The 17,845-nt window shown below is 42.1% G+C and overlaps 1 protein-coding gene and 1 pseudogene across 11 annotated transcripts in view; one reads left to right on the top strand and one right to left on the bottom strand.

Moving 5' to 3' along the window:
* Nucleotides 1-17,845, top strand: part of Large1 (LARGE xylosyl- and glucuronyltransferase 1) — a 503,421-nt gene that overhangs the window by 45,283 nt on the left and 440,293 nt on the right. The window lies entirely within an intron of this gene.
* On the bottom strand, nucleotides 3,588-9,483 carry LOC116069568 (annotated as a pseudogene).

The raw sequence follows: 17,845 nt of genomic DNA, 5'->3' as shown, positions 1-17,845 counted from the left end.
CCTCAGAATTTTTAATCAGCTTGTTTTCATCTGTTTTCCATAGGCAGTACAATGAATCATGCTGCAAAAACCAAGATGTCATTGTTCTAAATGTCTGTCAGCTACCAACAGAATACCTCTTTCTCCCTTATCTTCCTGGAGGGGTCAAGTTATATGCAATTTTGCAAAAACTCACTGTCCCTACCAAATGACTCATTTAGATTAAAGACACCTATTACCATGAGGGGAAGTTATGTCAATGTCACTTTGAAAAAAAAAGAAAGACAATATTCTTCACAGGATGTTCTTTCATGTCTCCAGACAAATTAAACAAAATGAGCTTTGTGTGATGGTTAAAATTCTTTTAAGGTTAGGGTGGGAAGAAGAGAAGGTCAAGCTCTGGAGAGCTACAGTCTCATTGGGTAGAACAAACTTGCATCTTGTGAGTCTAGGATATTCTCAGTTCCTTTACTGAGCTGGGTTTAAATGTGAGTGAGTTTCACTGCAGACCTGGTTACAGAGTAGAAAGCAGAGAATCCCTACTCCCTCGTGGAGGTAGGAACTGCTGCAATTTACACCAGAGGTCAGTAGTACTTTTAGGATACAGACTTGCCTCCAGTGTGTTGTGTTCATTTGGAAGCCATGAAGTGACATGAGGTAAGGCCAGGAATTCATGTTAGGAGCAGAATTGGGTGGAAGTAATCAAGAGATACATGGTGAGAGAACCAGAGAGATGTGCCCAAAGGTTGAGCCCTATGTAAGCACAGCCGGAATTTAGGTAAGACTTCCTGGCTTGGAGACTGTAGGATAGGGAATGCTTTAGATTCTGTGAGTGAGTATGGGGTGATGTAGGCAAGGGCATCTGGGGAAAAGCTGCAGACTTTGATTGACTAGTTAAATCCTGATATTAATTCTTCCTGCCAATTCAAAGCAGTCACTTAGCCACTCACCCACCCATCTGCCCACATCATCCATTTGCCTATCCATTCACTTACTTAGTACCCACACATCCATGTATATAGTATTTGAATGTCTAATCTGTGTGTGGCATGAAAACTACTGTAATGTAAAGGCATTGTGCTTATTCTCAGGGAGTTCCCAGTCTTGCCCTGAGGCACACACATAGGTACGCATTTCAGAAACAGCAAGGGGAGTTTTGGATGTTCTAGATGTTAAAGCTAACATTATTGCACCCATGCAGCTTTCCCTAGCAATGGGCAGGCAGTCAGTGTTTACTTTCCTACTTCATCTCTTGCTTGTATTGGAATCTTGCATGGGCTATTTCATTGTGTTCATTGAATCTTTATGGTATGTCTCCTGATAATAGAGCCCTCCAAGTCCTCCTTGGACCTTGGCTTCATTGTAGACATTGGCAGAGGGTTAAGCATGCTGAGCTAGAAGGAAACTGTTTCACATGCAAGGAGCTGGAAATAAGGCTTGAAGGGTCCTCAGTGATCCGAAGAGTTCCCTGTCTTTCTGTGGTGTAAGCTTTCTTCTCTGCATTTGTTAGTCCTGGTGACAGTTGCCAGGCAGGGTGGGAATCAAGGGAACCTACAGTGCTTACTGAAGCTGAAGCTGAACAGTGCCCATTACCAATTCACATACCCCACCATCGCTTGGAGATGTGTTGAGGGATTAGTTTTGTTGGACTGACAATTGGAGGCCACATATTTACTTTGTCTTTGAGCCAAGCTGCTGTCAGGTATGAGCATGGCAGAGAATTTCTTCGTATCTTAGAACCCTAGGGTGATTTTGATATCTTCAAGTTCAAGACCCGTGATTTTCAACCTTTTGGAGGGTTCTTCTTCTTCTTCTTCTTCTTCTTCTTCTTCTTCTTCTTCTTCTTCTTCTTCTTTTTAACATAAGCTACTTACTTCTTAAACTTCACTGGACTCCAGTCTTTTAGAAGCGGTGATGTCATATCCAGGCGCGATCAGAGTGCTGTTTGGAAGCAAGGCTGGTGGGTGAGATCAGCAGGCAGTGAAAGAAGGCAACATAGCTTATCTTGCAACATGTATCTTACTGTCGTAGTTAACCCAATGAGGTTATGTTAATCCTACTTTAGAAAAGAGCAAGGGGAGACTGATAGAGGTGTTCAGCTTAAGATGAAGCAGCATTGTGCTTGGTGAGTGAGATTTGATCTCTAATAACTTGTCTTGTTCCCATGCCACTGTGTGTTATGGAGAGCTTAGAGCAGTAACTTAGTCTTGAAATAAAAAGAAAGTATGTATAGGGGATACCTACTCCCCTACTTGGGCAAGCTCATTGACTGATGTGTTACACATTTGTCTTTTATAATAAGCAAACGATAATAATGAGATGATGATGATTATATCTTGCTGAGCATTCTGATGTTTATTTTTAATCTCAGAATGAGAGGGATTAGGCAGGAGGAGATGGATTCAAGGCCACCATAACTATATAGCAAACAAACAAACAAAAGAAACATTAAGAACAAAATCAAGGGTTAGGTTTGGAGCTCAGTGGAGCTTGCTTGCCCAGTATGCATAAGATCCTGGATTTAGTCTTCAACACACACACACACACACACACACACACACACACACGCATGCCACACTTGTGGTATAATAAGGATTAAAAAAGATTGCTAGGAAATGCCTGACATAATGACATATGGTAAATACTAAATGCATGGAGCCTCCAATACGTATCTGCTATAAAAGGGACATTACTCATCCATAACATCTCGAGTATGTTTACTTCTGCTGATTTTGACCTTGTACAGGCCTTTATTCACTAACAGACTTAACACATTGATGAAGAAGAGCTCCTGCTTTGTAAGAAGTGCAGGCATAGCAGCATGTGACCACTGAAAATGTGAAATTGACCTGAGATTTGGCCTCTGGCCTGACTGTATTTCCTGGTATCCCATGGCTGTCTCCCATGGCTGTGGTGGCAGTTACTGTGTCAAGAAGAAGCATGAGGTAACTGTGGAGGAGGATACCCATGTCAATCCTGGAAAAAGAAGAAGAATACATCAACTTGTATTACTCAAGGGCAGAGCTGTTTCAGCCCACTGCTCAGGAGACATTGTAAACCCCCTTCCCTGGGGAATGCTTTGTGGGTTGTTCTTGATCTGGTCAGAGATGGCATGCATCTTCCCAGCATGCTCCTAGGCATAGTGAGGAGAATCTTCCTTTGTTTTGTACGATGTTGCACATATTCTGCTGTGGCCTTCCAGTGATATTGTCTTATGGTATGTGGCCCTTCATCTCCTCCACTCAGAATGAACTCATGGAAGTAAGACTTGACTATGTGGAAATGGGTTCACCAAGATCTCTTCTGTGTTATTTATAGGTATGATTACTTTTTTCCTTACCTTTTCAATTAGGGAAGACCTGGCTTAAGGGTTGCAGCAGCTAAAACATTTATTGACTGGTGCAAGAACTTAGGTGCCAGAGCAGGTGCTGGGGAGGAGGATCTGAGGATGACATCAAGCCTGAGGTAAAGGAGATGTTTAGAGTGGCTGCACATTCTGCAGGTGAAAGGTCTGATGTTGCACAGCTGATCCAAATCAAGATTACATTTATTCTGTGACAGTATGCTCTCATTCATTATAGCTGATTCCTTGTGTATTTGCAGGTAAATTGTAGGCTGTGTGTGTGTGTGTGTTTAGAGTGGGAATAGGAGAATGAGAACAGTTTGCCAAGTTGCAGGTCTTGGTCCCTTTTGGCAGTTTGGATGATGGGGAGGGTTGGCATCCTTGGTCCAGGTAGTAGCTGTGCTAGGCTACAAAGGTGATGTAGTCAGCTCTTCTCTCTTTGCAGATTTTAGTGACAGTAGTACTAAGACGGGGCTGTGTTTCTTGATCTTTCTTCACTGTGCAGAGGGGAATGAGTGTTGTGGGAGGAGAGGAGACAGGAAAGGAGTCTCAGGTCATTGCTGCTGTAGAGATACTATTGGGAGGTTAGGAAGCCTCACCTTCAGCTTCTGAGATCATCAATGTCTCCAGAGAACGTCTGGAAGCATGAGCCTTACACCCCAGATTCCTTGCAGAGTGTGTGTGGGGTGTGGGCTGTGCCCATGGATACTGTGCACAGACCTGTGAGAGCTGTGGGCTGATACAGCTTATGGGGCCACTTGTCCAGATGGATGAACCTTTCCAGCTGTTAGAGAAAGCAGTGAGTTGGTATTGTGTTGTCAGAGCAGTGAGCTCCTTCTCACACAGCGATCTTGAGAATACTATTCCCTCTGAAGTTTGTGGTTCTGCTGTCCACTGAACAGCTTAGGACCATGAATACCAGAGAAGTTAAATGGCTTTTGATTACCAGTAGATCAGCTGGTTTAGCATTGGGACATTGGGCCTCCAGGGTTCATGATTTAAAGATTTGTGTCATAGGAGCTGCATGTCTCTGGGTCCCAGGATAACTAACTCTTAGTACTCCTTTATTTATTCCTTTTAAGTGTTTTGAAGTGTCTTATCTGCATAATGTTCACCATATGCCTGGTACCAGTGGAGGCCAGAAGAAGTCTGATCCACAGGAACTGAAGTTGTGGCTGGTTATAGGCTGCCACATGGATGCTGGGAATCAAACCCAGGTGAACCGCAAGAGTGGCCAGTGATCTTTACCACTGAGATGTTTCTCAGCTCTGTCCTCACCCTTACTTCTTGTCCTGAAAGTGGAGACAGAGAAGCAGACATTTATCTGAGTCATGTACATTATCATAATAATTTTTTTAAGTGCTGAGGTTAGTCATAATTTTGTTGGCTTAAAATGTTTTCTAAAGTTTATTCATAATAAAGAATATGCCATCTTACCCATTTTTAATTGTGTAATTAAGAAGTGTTAAGTAATTCACACTGCTGTGCACTCAATTTCAAGAACTCTTTTGATCTTGCAGAATTGAAACGCTATACCCATTAAACATTCTCCCCTTTCTTCAGCCTCTGGCAGCTACAATCCCCTGTGATATGACTGCTGGAAGTATCTCATAAGAGTGAGGTCAGTTAATATGTGTCCTTTGGTAATTGGCTGCTTTCTCTTAGTATAGTGTCCTGTAGATTCATCCATATTCATTCATCTGTGTGACAAGATTTCCATTCATTCAAAGCCAGAATTAATTCTGTTATAACCATAATACAGATAGTATATTTGTTTTTCATTCATAGATTGATTTATGGACCACTCAGGATGGTGGTTTCCATATTCTTATTGTATCTTGCGTATTTTACAAATGAGCATAGACCAAGTTTGTGTGAAACCCCAGTCTGCTTGACACTTTTTTTATTCTGAAAGTTTTTCTAAGAGTCAAGGTTTTTTTTTTTGTGAAGAACCACCATGCCCAAGGGAATTCTTTTAAAGGAAGGCATTTCATTTGGGTTTGCTTACAGTTCAGAGATTTAGTCTGTTATTCTCATGGTGGGAAACATGGTGGCATTCAGGCAGACATGATGCTGGAAAAGTAGCTGAGAGTTCTACATCTGGTTCTGCAGGCAACAGGAGGAGAATGTTGCACTAGACCTAATATGAACATTGTAGACCTCAGAGCCTGCCCCCTTGTGACTCACTGTTTCCAGCAATGTCAGCCACATCTACTCCAACGAGGCCATACCTCCCAATAGTGACAGCGCCTATGAGTCAATGGCGGGGCATTTTCATCCAAGCTGCTATAGCCACGAACAAATACATGAGATGATATATAAGAGATGATACTTTGATACTTTGATGCATTTGTGTGTATCTGAGTGTATGCATGTGCATTATATGCAGTATCTGCAGAGACCAGAAGAAGGCGTCAGGTCCCTTGGAGCTAGAGTTGTAGGTGGTTTTTGAGTGGCTTGATGTGAGTGCTGGGAATGAATCTTTGCAAGAGCAGCAGGAGCTCTTAAGCACATACTGAGCCATCTCTCTAGCCTCATGGATGATACTTTGTGAAGAGTCCATTGAAGAAAGTTCTAGAAATGTTAGTTGAGGATCTTACAGTATCTTTTCTCGTTTTTTTTTTTTTTTTTTTTTTTTTTTTTTTTTTTTTTTTTTTTCCAGGACTTTGCTGTTGGGTCTGTGTGTCTCCTGGGCTTATCAGTGTGTGTATGGGTCAGGGCTTGCAGCATTTGATGCTCCTGCTTTTACTGTAATACAATATCTAAGTCAACAACCTTATAATGATGAAAAGCCCAAGGTCAGTTAACTTGTTGCTTCTCGTCTGTTCATGTGTCACATTACAGTATGAATGCCAAGTGGGATAACTCTTTACCTCATGGAAGCTGGAAATCAAAAGCAAGAGACTTTAAAAGGCTACAGTCTCAATAGCTCAGTGTCAAGGTCAGGTATCAGATTACCTAACTTTAGTCTATTAGGCTCTAAGTCCTAAAGGTGCCACCCTCTTTTGCCAGCTGGAGGCCATAGCCTTTAACACTTGGGCCTATACTATCAGGTATTGTGTTCCAGCCCTGCCTCACTGAATGTACTGGGACATCCCTCCAGTGCCCTGAGCTCAGTTTTTCATCTGTAGAATGAACAAAGTCTATACACCTTTTAGTCCCCCAAACCTGAAGCTCTGATATGCCTTAGGAGCCTGGTCCTGTCTGAGCTGCACCAGGTCAAGAATGGTTATGAGGCTCCTATGAAGCTTGAGGTGGATATGAACGCTCTGAGCCAGGAAGTCTTTCTGAGTTCCACTAGCACAACTTCCAGAAGCCTTTGGGGGTGGGAGGATTCACTTCGTATTATTAGAGACCAGGAGGTAAACCTTTAGGTTGTTTTGTGTTTTGTGCCCATACTGTCTTACCAAAGTGTATTTTCCTTACTGCCAGAGGTCCTCAGAGTGGCCTGGCCCCCGTAGGCTCTAGAGGCACCGTTCTCAAAGCAGCAAGCACAGTCATCCAGCATTAGTATTGTGGCACAGGTCTAGGTGTGGGTTTACAAAGCCAGCTCTCTAGAAGCTGGCTTTACTTCTTCATGCCCAGGATGTGGTAAGTGGATGCTGCCCATGTGCAGTGAAGTGGTTTATGGCAGCAAAGGCAAGATCTGCCATGTGATTGGCTATAGTTGCCTTCCCAGCCAATCAATCATCGATTTCTATTTAAAATAAGTGCTTTGTTTGTTTGGGAGAGCCCTGAGTCCTGATGTCTCATACTTACCTCTAAACCGCTCTGGGAAAGATTTAAGTGAGCATTTCTTTCTCCCTTTTCCCTGGATGCACATTTAATTCAGCTTCTTGTGCTCCTGACCATATTTCTTATGACTGTGTGTCCTGTGGGGATATTTATTGCTTACATCTTTTGAATATTAGCCGTTTGGATCTCCTTAGTAGCTGGATATCAGAAGCTCATAATGGATTTTGTACTGCCTGTGTGGGCTCCATGCTTCTTCTGGCAGCCAGCTTAGAATAAAGGGCATGTATGAGCCACGCACAGAGCTCTCTCCCAGAGACCTCTGTACTCTGCCATCTGTACCTGACTTTAAGATATGTCTTTAGTTTTTTTCTGTTTGCTTTTGGCAAAACAAAAATTGGAGGATGGAAGGAATACAGATAGTGCCATACCAGCTCATCTGACAGCTAGTTTTAAAGGAACCTTGTCCCCCCCCAACCCCTTTTATTTTTAACAATATGCACTAAGGAAACAAATTCGGGGGCTGGGAAGATGGCTCAGTAAATAAAGTACTTGCCCTTGTGCAAACATAAGAACGGAGGATCTTACATAGAAGATGGGCATCAGAGACAGGTGGATGGATATGTAGAGCTTGCTCAAAGGCCAGTTAGTGGTGAGCTCTGGACTCAGCAAAAGTCCCTGTCTCAAAGTTGGAGAGAGATTGAAGAAGATACTGGGCATCCAAATCTGGCCTCTACATGCAAGCACCTACATGAGAGGAATATACTGCTATGGAGAACACTTGGATAATATCCACAAGGCCCTCTGTTTGATCCTTAACACCACAAAAGCATGCAAAATACCCAAAGCAAATTGAGGCATAAGCTGCTTGTACAGCCTGTGGTGTGCAAGGTAAAATGTAAGTGTTCTCAATTTTGTTTTCTGAAATCTACACAGAAACCTTTGCAAGTCACCCTTGTTTGGCTATGTGAGAGAACCTTTCTGCTCTTACAGGGCTAAAAGTAGAAATGCCAGCTTGCTCCAAGCTCATGGCTCTGTTCTGTTCTTCCCATGGGTGGCTTTTTTTTTTTTTATTTAAATAAATTTATTTCTTGTTACTTTGCTCTGGATTATGTGGCTTTTGTTCAGTTATGAGAACAGGTTTTAAAGGATGGTGGATTTTTGGCTAGCCTAATGGATGGTATAGGAGAGTGGAACGTGTAAAACGCCAGGAAACTTACATTCAGAGCTAGATGTTTGTTCACAAAGCCTAAACTGTCTAATCCATTAAACACAATCTCCTTAAAAAGCATGAAGACTCTACTAACTGATACATAGGGTTTCCTCATTCAAATAAAATACACAGATCAACTAACCTAGCAGCTAGCTGAAGTACAAAGAAAAAAAATCCCAATTAGAACACCCAGGTTCATGCTGAAATACATACATTTCAATGTGGTCTTTCTGGTTGGAAGTTGGCACAAGATACTAAATTCTTCCTGAAAATAAAAAGCACAAACGAAGATTAGGGAGGATTATGATCTTGTTCTCAAATTGTTTAGCACTTCTCCACTTGCGAATACTCTTTTTTTTTTTTTTTTGTTTTTTCGAGACAGGGTTTCTCTGTATATCCCTGGCTGTCCTGGAACTCACTCTGTAAACCAGGCTGGCCTCGAACTCAGAAATCCGCCTGCCTCTGCCTCCCAAGGCAAATACTCTTGAGACAGTAGGTGTGGTTGCTGTTGGAGAAGATACTAAAGCGACACTCACTGGGGTTGGCTTTCTCATAGACCACCTCCATGCAGATCCCAAACACCATGTCCTTGCTTCACTGAACCATAAAAGAGAGCTCCATGTCCTTCTCCTGGGCCTCAGTGCAAGATTTTATGTGCTGTGACCTCTGGGCAGCATCCATTGGGTGTACGATCTGCAGGCCACACGTCACAGGAGTCTCCATGGAGATACACACAGTTTTCCCCATAGCGATACACTCTCACTGCAGCATCGGGGCAAAGCTGCTGCTTTGTCTCCACCGCAGTTGGCTCCTTCTCTGACTCTTCATTGGTCACTGAGCCCTGCGGGGGTACTTCAGAGCAGGAAGGGGTACAGTGGGGCTGCCCAGGGACAAACTCAGTGGCATTCACTCAGTCCTCTGAACCTGCTCCTACAGTTGGAAAGTTTGGGTTTTGTGACTCAGCTTCACCTGGATTCATTTCAGCAAATGATCAAACACCAGAAGAGAGACTTGAGGAAGCAGCAAGGGATGGTTTTGCACTCAGATCTGTAGTAGACACTTCTTCCTGTTTCAGTGGGTTGCTGTGTTCGTATTTGCAGTGGTCTCCATAAACACAGTGCCCTCTTTGAAAATACTTGCACACTATATCATATGTACTGTCCGAGAGGTCATGAAAGTATTGACAGTTATCTTCTTCCTTACAAACCCCATGCATACAGTATCCTTGGAGGCTAGAAGAGGGCCCTGGATCCTCTGGAACTGGAGTTACAGTCAGCACCATATAGGTACTGGAAAGCAGACTGGATCCTCTGCAGGTGACCTGTTTTGTCCAGCATCACCCCCTCCTCCCACCCCTGGGGATGGGGCAGTGACTCCTGTGGGTGTTTTTTTTTTTTTTTTTTTTTTAACATGGACCAGGAAATGGGTTCATTGTGAAGTTCTGAAGGACTTTCTGTGTCTGGTACTGTTTGGTGACATCCACTAGATTATTCTGCTCTTACTCCTTAGAGTCAGAGAGATCACCAAACTTCCTCTCAGCCTTTTAATTTAGACCTACCACCCCAGGAGGGAAGTGGCTCCTTAGATCTGTCTCCTAGCTCATTCTGTTGGAAACAATTCTGTCTCTTTTTCTGGAGGGATATGTAGCTATCTGGGAGGTAAACATTTCCAGAAGCACTTGTGCCCCTGGGAGGTGCTCCCTCTTCTGCTCTCTAGTTGATCTCTGTATTTGGAACACTCTTGAAATATATGAATCTGACTGGCTGTCTTTATTGCTAATGCCCCCTACCCCCTTCCTAAAGTTGGGGACCATTCCTTATATACCTTTCTCCTTTAGTGCTAGTACAGGCTGACCCCGCTTCTTCACTTCCCCTCCCAACCTTGGCAAGCAGTGCTGATGTGATAGTGTGAGATTGCTTCTCAGCATGGTGAGGCTCAGCTGAATCATTTTGTGAGCCTTTTAGCCTTTTATGTGCTGCAGGGTCCTGCCAGCAAGGATTAGTTACTACAAGGTCATAACGAGCAACCATGAGCAATGAGGACATGTATCTCTGCTTTATTCAGAGTTATATCCCAATATGGGTGTGTAACAAATAGTCATTAAATGATTCCACTTGTTAAAAAGCGGCATGCTGGTGTGAATGTGGTTCCCAGGAACTGCCTATAATAGATGTCCTGGCTCTCAAAGTCAGGATCTCCAGAGAATGGAATTAGTAAAATGTTTACCTACCTGTAAAAGGGAACTTATTGGGTAGCTGGCTTTCACACTTATAGAAGGTTCAAGGTTTTGGAAGATAGGGTAGCTGGTAGCTGACTAAGTCTAGTAACTGGGAGCCTTGGGGCTCAGGAGGCTGAAGTAGTTCAAGAGTCCAGAGGCATCAAACCAGGAGCCTGATATCCAAGGGCTACATAAGAGTATATCCAGGAAGATGAGCCAGAAGGTTCCCCTCCTTTCATGTTTCTGTTGCACATAGCCTGAGCTGATTGGATGGTGCTGCCTACTTTGAGAATAGGTCTTCGCTCTACTGCCCCATATGCTCGTCTTCTGGAATCACGAAGGGTGATCCTTTGCTGATTCTTTAGGCGTTCTCTAGTGCCGTCAAGTTGACACCATCACTTTAGAACATCAGGCCCTTTCCAAAGACATAAGGCTGAGTCCCACCTTGAGACTGGGTTTAATACCAACTCATTGGCTGGGGATTAGCACATATGTTCTGAAAGGAAGGGTCTGATGTGATTTTCTATCCTTTCTGGATGACAAGTTACAGTCTTTTTGGGCTCTGAAGTCTGTTGTCTGATTCCATGTCTGTCAGGTTAAGGAGCTAGAGAATGGTGTGGTCAGGAAACATGGTTCTTTTAGTATTCTACTCTACTCATCCCCCCAGGCCAGTTTCAGTGCCTCCCAGTTTAGAAAGACCTCGGGCTCTGGCTGGAGATTATCCTCTTCACAGAATGTCTCCTGTGGTTTTACTCTCCTTCTATAATACCAGTAACAGCCTGAGTAGCCATACGCTTGATTCAGTGTGGAACTCCATAGTACCTTCTCCAGAGTCTTAGACGTACTTGGCTCACTATACTTATTATAAATATGTCACCAGTTAACTTACAAATCACTCTCTGCGGCTACTGTGTTTGGTTCTACAAGTAACATTGTATCCTCCTAGATAGGTCTTCACTGTTCTATTCAGGCCAGAAACACAGATAATTTTTATTAGATTTTTTGTAAAGGCATTTTTTAAATTATTTCATATATATGTGTGTATATATACATATATATATATACACATATATATATACATATATATATATAATGAGTTTTTTATTAGATATTTTCTTTATTTACATTTCAAATGTTCTCCCCTTTCCTGGTTTCCCCTCCAAAAAACTCTCTATTCCCTCCCTCTTCCCCCTGCTCACCACCCTACCCTCTCTTGCTTTCTGGCCCTGGTATTCTACTACACTGGGACATAGAACCTTCACAGGACCGAGGGCCTCTCTTCCCATTGATGACCGACTAGGCCATCCTCTGCTACATATGCAGCTGGAGCCATTAGTCCCACCATGTGTACTCTTTGGTTGGTGGTTTAGCTCCTGGGAGCTCTGGGGTTACTGCTTAGATCATATTGTTGTTCTTCCTATGGGGCTTCAAACCCCTTCAGCTCCTTGGGTCCTTTCTCTAGCTCCTTTATTGGAGACCCTGTGCTTAGTCCAGTGGATGGCTGTGAGCATCCATTTCTGCCTCTCAGAAGACAGCTATATCAGGCTCTTGTCAGCCAGCACTTGCTGGCATCCACAATAGTGTCTGAATTGATGATTGAATATGGGAAGGATTCCCAGGTGGAGCAGTCTCTGGATTGTCCTTCCTTCGGTCTCTGCTCCATAGTTTGTCTCTGTAACTCATTCCATGGTTATTTTGTTACCCCTTCTAAGGAGGATCGAATTATCCACACTTTGGTTTTCCTCCTTCTTGAGTTTCATGTGGTTTGTGGATTGTATCTTGGGTATTCCGAGCTTCTGGGCTAATATCCACTTATCAGAGAGTGCATAGCATGTGTGTTCTTTTGTGATTGGGTTACCTCACTCAGAATGATATCCTCAAGATCTTTCCATTTCCCTAAGAATTTTATAAATTCATTGTTTTTAATAGCTGAGTAGTATCCCATTGTGTAGATGTACCATATTTTCTGTATCCATTCCTCTGTTGAGGGACATCTAGGTTCTTTCCAGCTTCTCGCTATTATAAATATGGCTGCTGTGAACATACTGGAGCATGTGTCCTCATTACATGTTGGAACATCTTCTCATGTAATACTATGTCCAATTTCCTGAGGAACAACCAGACTGATTTCCATAGTTATTGTACCAGTTTGCAATCCCACCAGCAATGAAGGAGTGTTCCTCTTTCTCCACAACCTCGCCAGCATCTTTTGTCACCGGAGTTTTTGATCTTAGCCATTTTGACTGGAGTGAGGTGGAATTTCAGGGTTGTTTTGATTTGCATTTTTCTGATGACTAAGGATGTTGAATATTTCTTTAGGTGCTTCCCAGCCATACAGTATTCCTCAGTTGAGAATTCTTTATTTAGCTCTGTACCCCATTTTTTAATAGGATTATTTTCTTCTTTGGAGTCTAATTTCTTGAGTTATTTGTATATATTGGATATTAGCCCTCTATCAGATGTGTGATTGATAAAGATTTTTTCCCAATCTGTTGGTTGCCATTTGGTTCCATAGATGGTGTTTTTTGGTAAAGGCATTTTTGAGGGAGAAAGTTCTTCCTTTGTAATTCACCTTGATGATGAGACTGTTTTTAATTATGCTTTATTTTTACTTTTCTCAAATTTATCAAGTGGCCTGTCTTTTTTTTTTTTTTTTTTTTTGTAAAGGTTACTCCTCAAAAGAGCAACGGGATTTGATTAGAACACTGCAGGGATTTTTTAATTTTTAAGAAATAAGGATCATGATGGAATGGGCTGATGAGAGAGGATAGAGAAAGTTAATCTCGAGCTATAAAAAGAGACTGGGTAGGAGAAATTGAAGACAAACTACCAGAAAAAAATATTTACTAATTTTTTTTAGTCAACTGTTAAAGCAATTAGCAGTCCTTTTTATTTTAGAGATTGTTCTATATTTTACAAGGCATCCTGAATAATCCCCTGTGGCTGTGTCTTTTGTGCCCAAGGCAAGATCTGTCTTTAAAAAGCACATTAATTTACATTAATCAGAACTGGCTTTGTGCAATTGTTAGCTGCTTAAATATGATGTTTTTTATTTTCTTTATTTAGTTTGATACACATGGAGTGGTGTATGGTGTTTTGTATAACAGAGCTATGTAATTCTACTACCTGTGTTTCAAAATGAGTACTGCCCTTTACTCTTTATGTGATTTCAAATGAAGCTCTTAAACACCTAGAACCTTATGCTCTTCTTTCATTCATGATAATGGATGAACCTTTTCATAAAACTCAGTAGGTAGGTTGAAATCATAAATGCTTTCAGACCTGGCAGTAGAGGGAAAGGAATGGAGAAGAACACAGAAGCCTTTTCTGGTTTAGAATATCACTTCTCTCCTGAGTCTGTGAGTTTCTTTGTATTGGTCCTGCCTAAGCTTGACCTTGTGTTCTGGTTTTTCTAGGAAAAGCAGCTTGTAGCAGGGGATCTAGAGAGCCCATGCAGTCCCACTCACTGTTTCCATTGGATCATAGGGTACAGGACAAGTTCTTCTACTTCACCAGGACTCAGTTTTCCCTGTTTAAAGTGATTGAGATATCAAGTCATAGAATTCTGGCTCTCTGACAGCATCCAATCCAAGGGATTCTTAATCTACATCGAGTACCTTTCCCCTAATATACCTGCGATTCTGTTTGCAGTGAGCCCATAAACCCAATATTGTTGGAACATATGTATGCTCCTAGTGGACTTTGGACCCTGGGACATTGTCTATGGTGATAAAACATAGATGTTCCTATAGGCATGGGTAATAGTTTTTTTGTGCTTTCAGTGATACTGATAAGCTGTGTTATCTTTTGGTGGTTGACCAGATAGCTCACTAGGTTTCCTTAGGGTTCTCATATCCTGTTTTTCTGCATTTTACTAGGTAATTCCTGTGTGTCATACTTAGTAAGGGCTACAAGAGAAAAGGAGGTATTTCTTGGAATTACTTCTTAGGCTTCAGTGCTTGTAGTTGGTTTTATAGCAAGTATGATAAGATCTTGAACCTTGAGCTCCAGTTTTATTAACAGAAACTCTAATGATGATGACTAATAATATTGATAAATAATGTTAATGAAGAAAATAACATAGTTTCCGAGAGATGAGTGTTTTATCACTTAAAATTTGATTAATTCCCTCTTTAATCCTGTAAGTGCTGTTATTTCATTAGACACACGAAGAAATGAAGACACAGAGGGTAAAGAACTCTATTAGGATCACACAGCTCAAAAGTATCAAAGCAAAAATTCAGTCCTATCTCTCTGTCTTCAAAGTTTAGACCTTTCTTTCTCTTTGTGTATCCAGTTCATGTGTAAGTATGCACGTATGTGTATGTGCATAGGTCAACCTTAGGTGTCATTCCACAATTGGTGTGTACCTAATTTTTTTTGAAGCAGAGCCTGGAACATGCCAGTTAAAGTAAGTAGTATTGCTGTCCAGCAAGCCCCAGATACATATGGGACTAAGGTTAAAAGCCTGTGCCACCACAGCTGGTTTATGCCTTGGGTTCTGGAGAATGAACTCAGGTAGACCCTTTACCAGCTGAACTAGGCCAGAACCTCAGATTCAAATCTCATTGCTTCAGTAAACTAAGATGATTGTCACTGAGCAGGTAGCCCAAGGATATATTAAAATGTAGCCTGAATTGAAGTTTTCAGAGTACACAGTTCCATTGGGGAGCCAAGTTAAATATGTATATTTAATGCTTGTCGAAACCAAGCAAAGTGTTAGAAGCTACAAAGGCAGAAGTCGAGGCTGCATGTGTTTAAGTATGAGCAAGAATGGGGAAGAGGTAGATTGGAGTGACAAAACAAGAAGTACCATTGCTAGATGTAGTGGCAGCCCTAAGGAGCACTGGTTTGGGAGTCAAGAAACCAGGAATTATCCTAGTTGACCATATGTGAACTCTTAGTGCCACTCATAGATTTAACATTTCTTGAAAACAGATTCAACAATCTCTCTCATTATCTCACAGTTGACTGGCTTAAGAACACCCTTACATGGTCAGGTACTGTAGAAGGGTCAGACCTTGCTGTAACAGTGAGAAATAAATCACATTCAGTTTCAAGGCATTTTACCAAAAGCCAGGTGTTCAGTGATCCCTCTCTGTCTTAAACTCAAACTCCAGAACCCAGGGTTGCCATAGGAACTTTGTCATCATTCAGCAGAAGCACTCTTGCTCAGGTGGTACAATTTTAAAAGCCTCTTTATGCTCTATGTAGGGTCTTGGGAGTAGGAGTGTGATGGGAGGCCACACCCAGATAGGCGTAAAATAATTAGGAGGATGGAGACTGCTGGACTCCCTACACATCAGTTGAGGAGCCCAGGAGCCAGCTTTTCACTGACATTGCCTACCTTGACTCCCTCCACTCAGACACAGACTTAGGTGTTCCTGGAGCTTAGCAGAGGACTGTACTGACCATGCTGTCCTTCCAAATAAAGTTATGGAGCCTGGGCATTAGAAGGGAAAGTCTTCTTGTGGAATTGTACATTGTGAAGATGGTAACAACAGTGCTGTTGTTAGTAACAGTAGCACCATAGAACATTTTTGGGGTGTCTTGGGTGTCAGACACTGCCTTTGGCTTTCCTATGTAGTATTTTCATTAACTTCTTCCATATCTCTTTTGCCAGTGAGGAGGCTGGGGTAAAAGGAGGTGTTCGTGCCCATATTCTTCTCTGTAATAACCAAGAAGTTTCCCAGAATGGATTGATACTAGGTTTTCTGGCTTCAGGAATGGGGTTAGGTGAAATAGGTGGGTATCCATAAACTGTGGAAGGAAGAGGTAAGTTAGGTAGGGTGTCAGAGAAGGGATTCAAATTTATTATCCAGTTAGCCTTTCAGTCCTTTGAGAATGCCTAGGAGGCAGTGAAAATGGTCTCCCAATTTAGAACAGGACATGTCTCAGAAAGTTTTTTGCTTAGTTAGGTAAGCGTGAATTAAGGAGCTGGAGCTAGTTTCCCTCTGCTTGTAATACTCTGGGGCCTGTGCCTCGAGTACTTAAGTACATACCTATGGTTTTAGAATAAGGAGTCCTCAGTCACTTAGGTAGAAAGTAGGAACACTGCCATTTGGGTGACCTTTGTACACTGGAAGTTGATCATCTTTGTATCCCTGGGGCTCTTGGAATAGATAACTTTCCTTTGTTGGTGTATTCAGATCCAAGTTAGGCAGGGCTTGGCTCTGTGTTGAAACAGAGTATGATGGACCTCTTCTTGATTTTCATTAATGTTAGAGTAACGTTTGAGTAATCAGTGTTGGCTAGAGGGTGTGATGGGTGAAGAAAGCAATGTAGTTACTGTCCTCAAACTTCTAGGTTTATTTATTTTGTGTATGAGTACACTGTAGCTATTTTCAGACAGACCAGAAGAGGGCATCAGATCACATTATAGATGGCTGTGAACCACCATGTGGTTGCTGAGAACTGAACTCAGGACCTTTGGAAGAGCAGTCAGTGCTCTTAACCACTGAGCCATCTTTCCAGCCTCATCCTCAAACTTTTAACATTGAAAGTTTTGCCTGGTTGTCTCCATTGCTCCCTGATCCTGATTTAAAATCCAGTCATCATTCCTCTTTTTTAGTCTTCTGTAAGGTATAAATACAGTAAATATGGTAAAGGATTAGAAAAAAAGACAAAGAAAAAAACTGTGTTTAAAATATAGAGTAGAGATTTCTAAGTATATGCACCTGATAAGCACCTGTGTGCTAATATTGTGAGCTTACAGAGTAGAGGACCACTTTAGCACATCATTTCATCAAAAGAGAGCTACAGATGGCTTGATTTCATGTTTGTTACTCATGTTTCTGGCTTTTCTCATGAGAGTGCTAATTGGCTAAAAGACATCTTTGCTTTTCATGGAGCAAGCTCCTGGTCATGAAGCAGATCAGAGACACAGTTTCTTGTGGGGGAGTAGGGATGGGGATATGGTGGCAGGGTGGTCCTCTGTCTTCTGGCCACATTTAGGCATAGTTGGTTGTAACTGCTAGTGAGGACTGTGCTTATACTTAAGCTGATGAAAGGAGGAGAGAAGATGAAAAAAATTGAATCATACTGGGGCTTTGGCCTCTTTTTTTTTTTTTTTTTTTATAAGCAAAATGTGTGATTGTGAAAGAGATGGAATAGTTCAGTGGGTACAAGTTCTTGCTGTACCAGCCTGAGGACCTGAATTCAAATCCCAAGAACCCATGTAAAAAAGCTGGGCATGGCTGGCTGGAGTACCTGTAACCCTAGCCCAGCAGCTCCTGCCAGCCATGCTAGTATAAAGAGAAAACATTTGGTTTAGTAAGAGAAGCTGTCTCAGGAGAGTGCTAGAGGAAGACACCCCAGGCCTTTTCTGGAATTTGCACTCACACCTATACCAACATCACAT

Source organism: Mastomys coucha, unplaced genomic scaffold (assembly GCF_008632895.1).
Source record: "Mastomys coucha isolate ucsf_1 unplaced genomic scaffold, UCSF_Mcou_1 pScaffold22, whole genome shotgun sequence".
NCBI lineage: Eukaryota > Metazoa > Chordata > Mammalia > Rodentia > Muridae > Mastomys > Mastomys coucha.
This window is presented reverse-complemented; position numbering and strand designations above follow the sequence as displayed.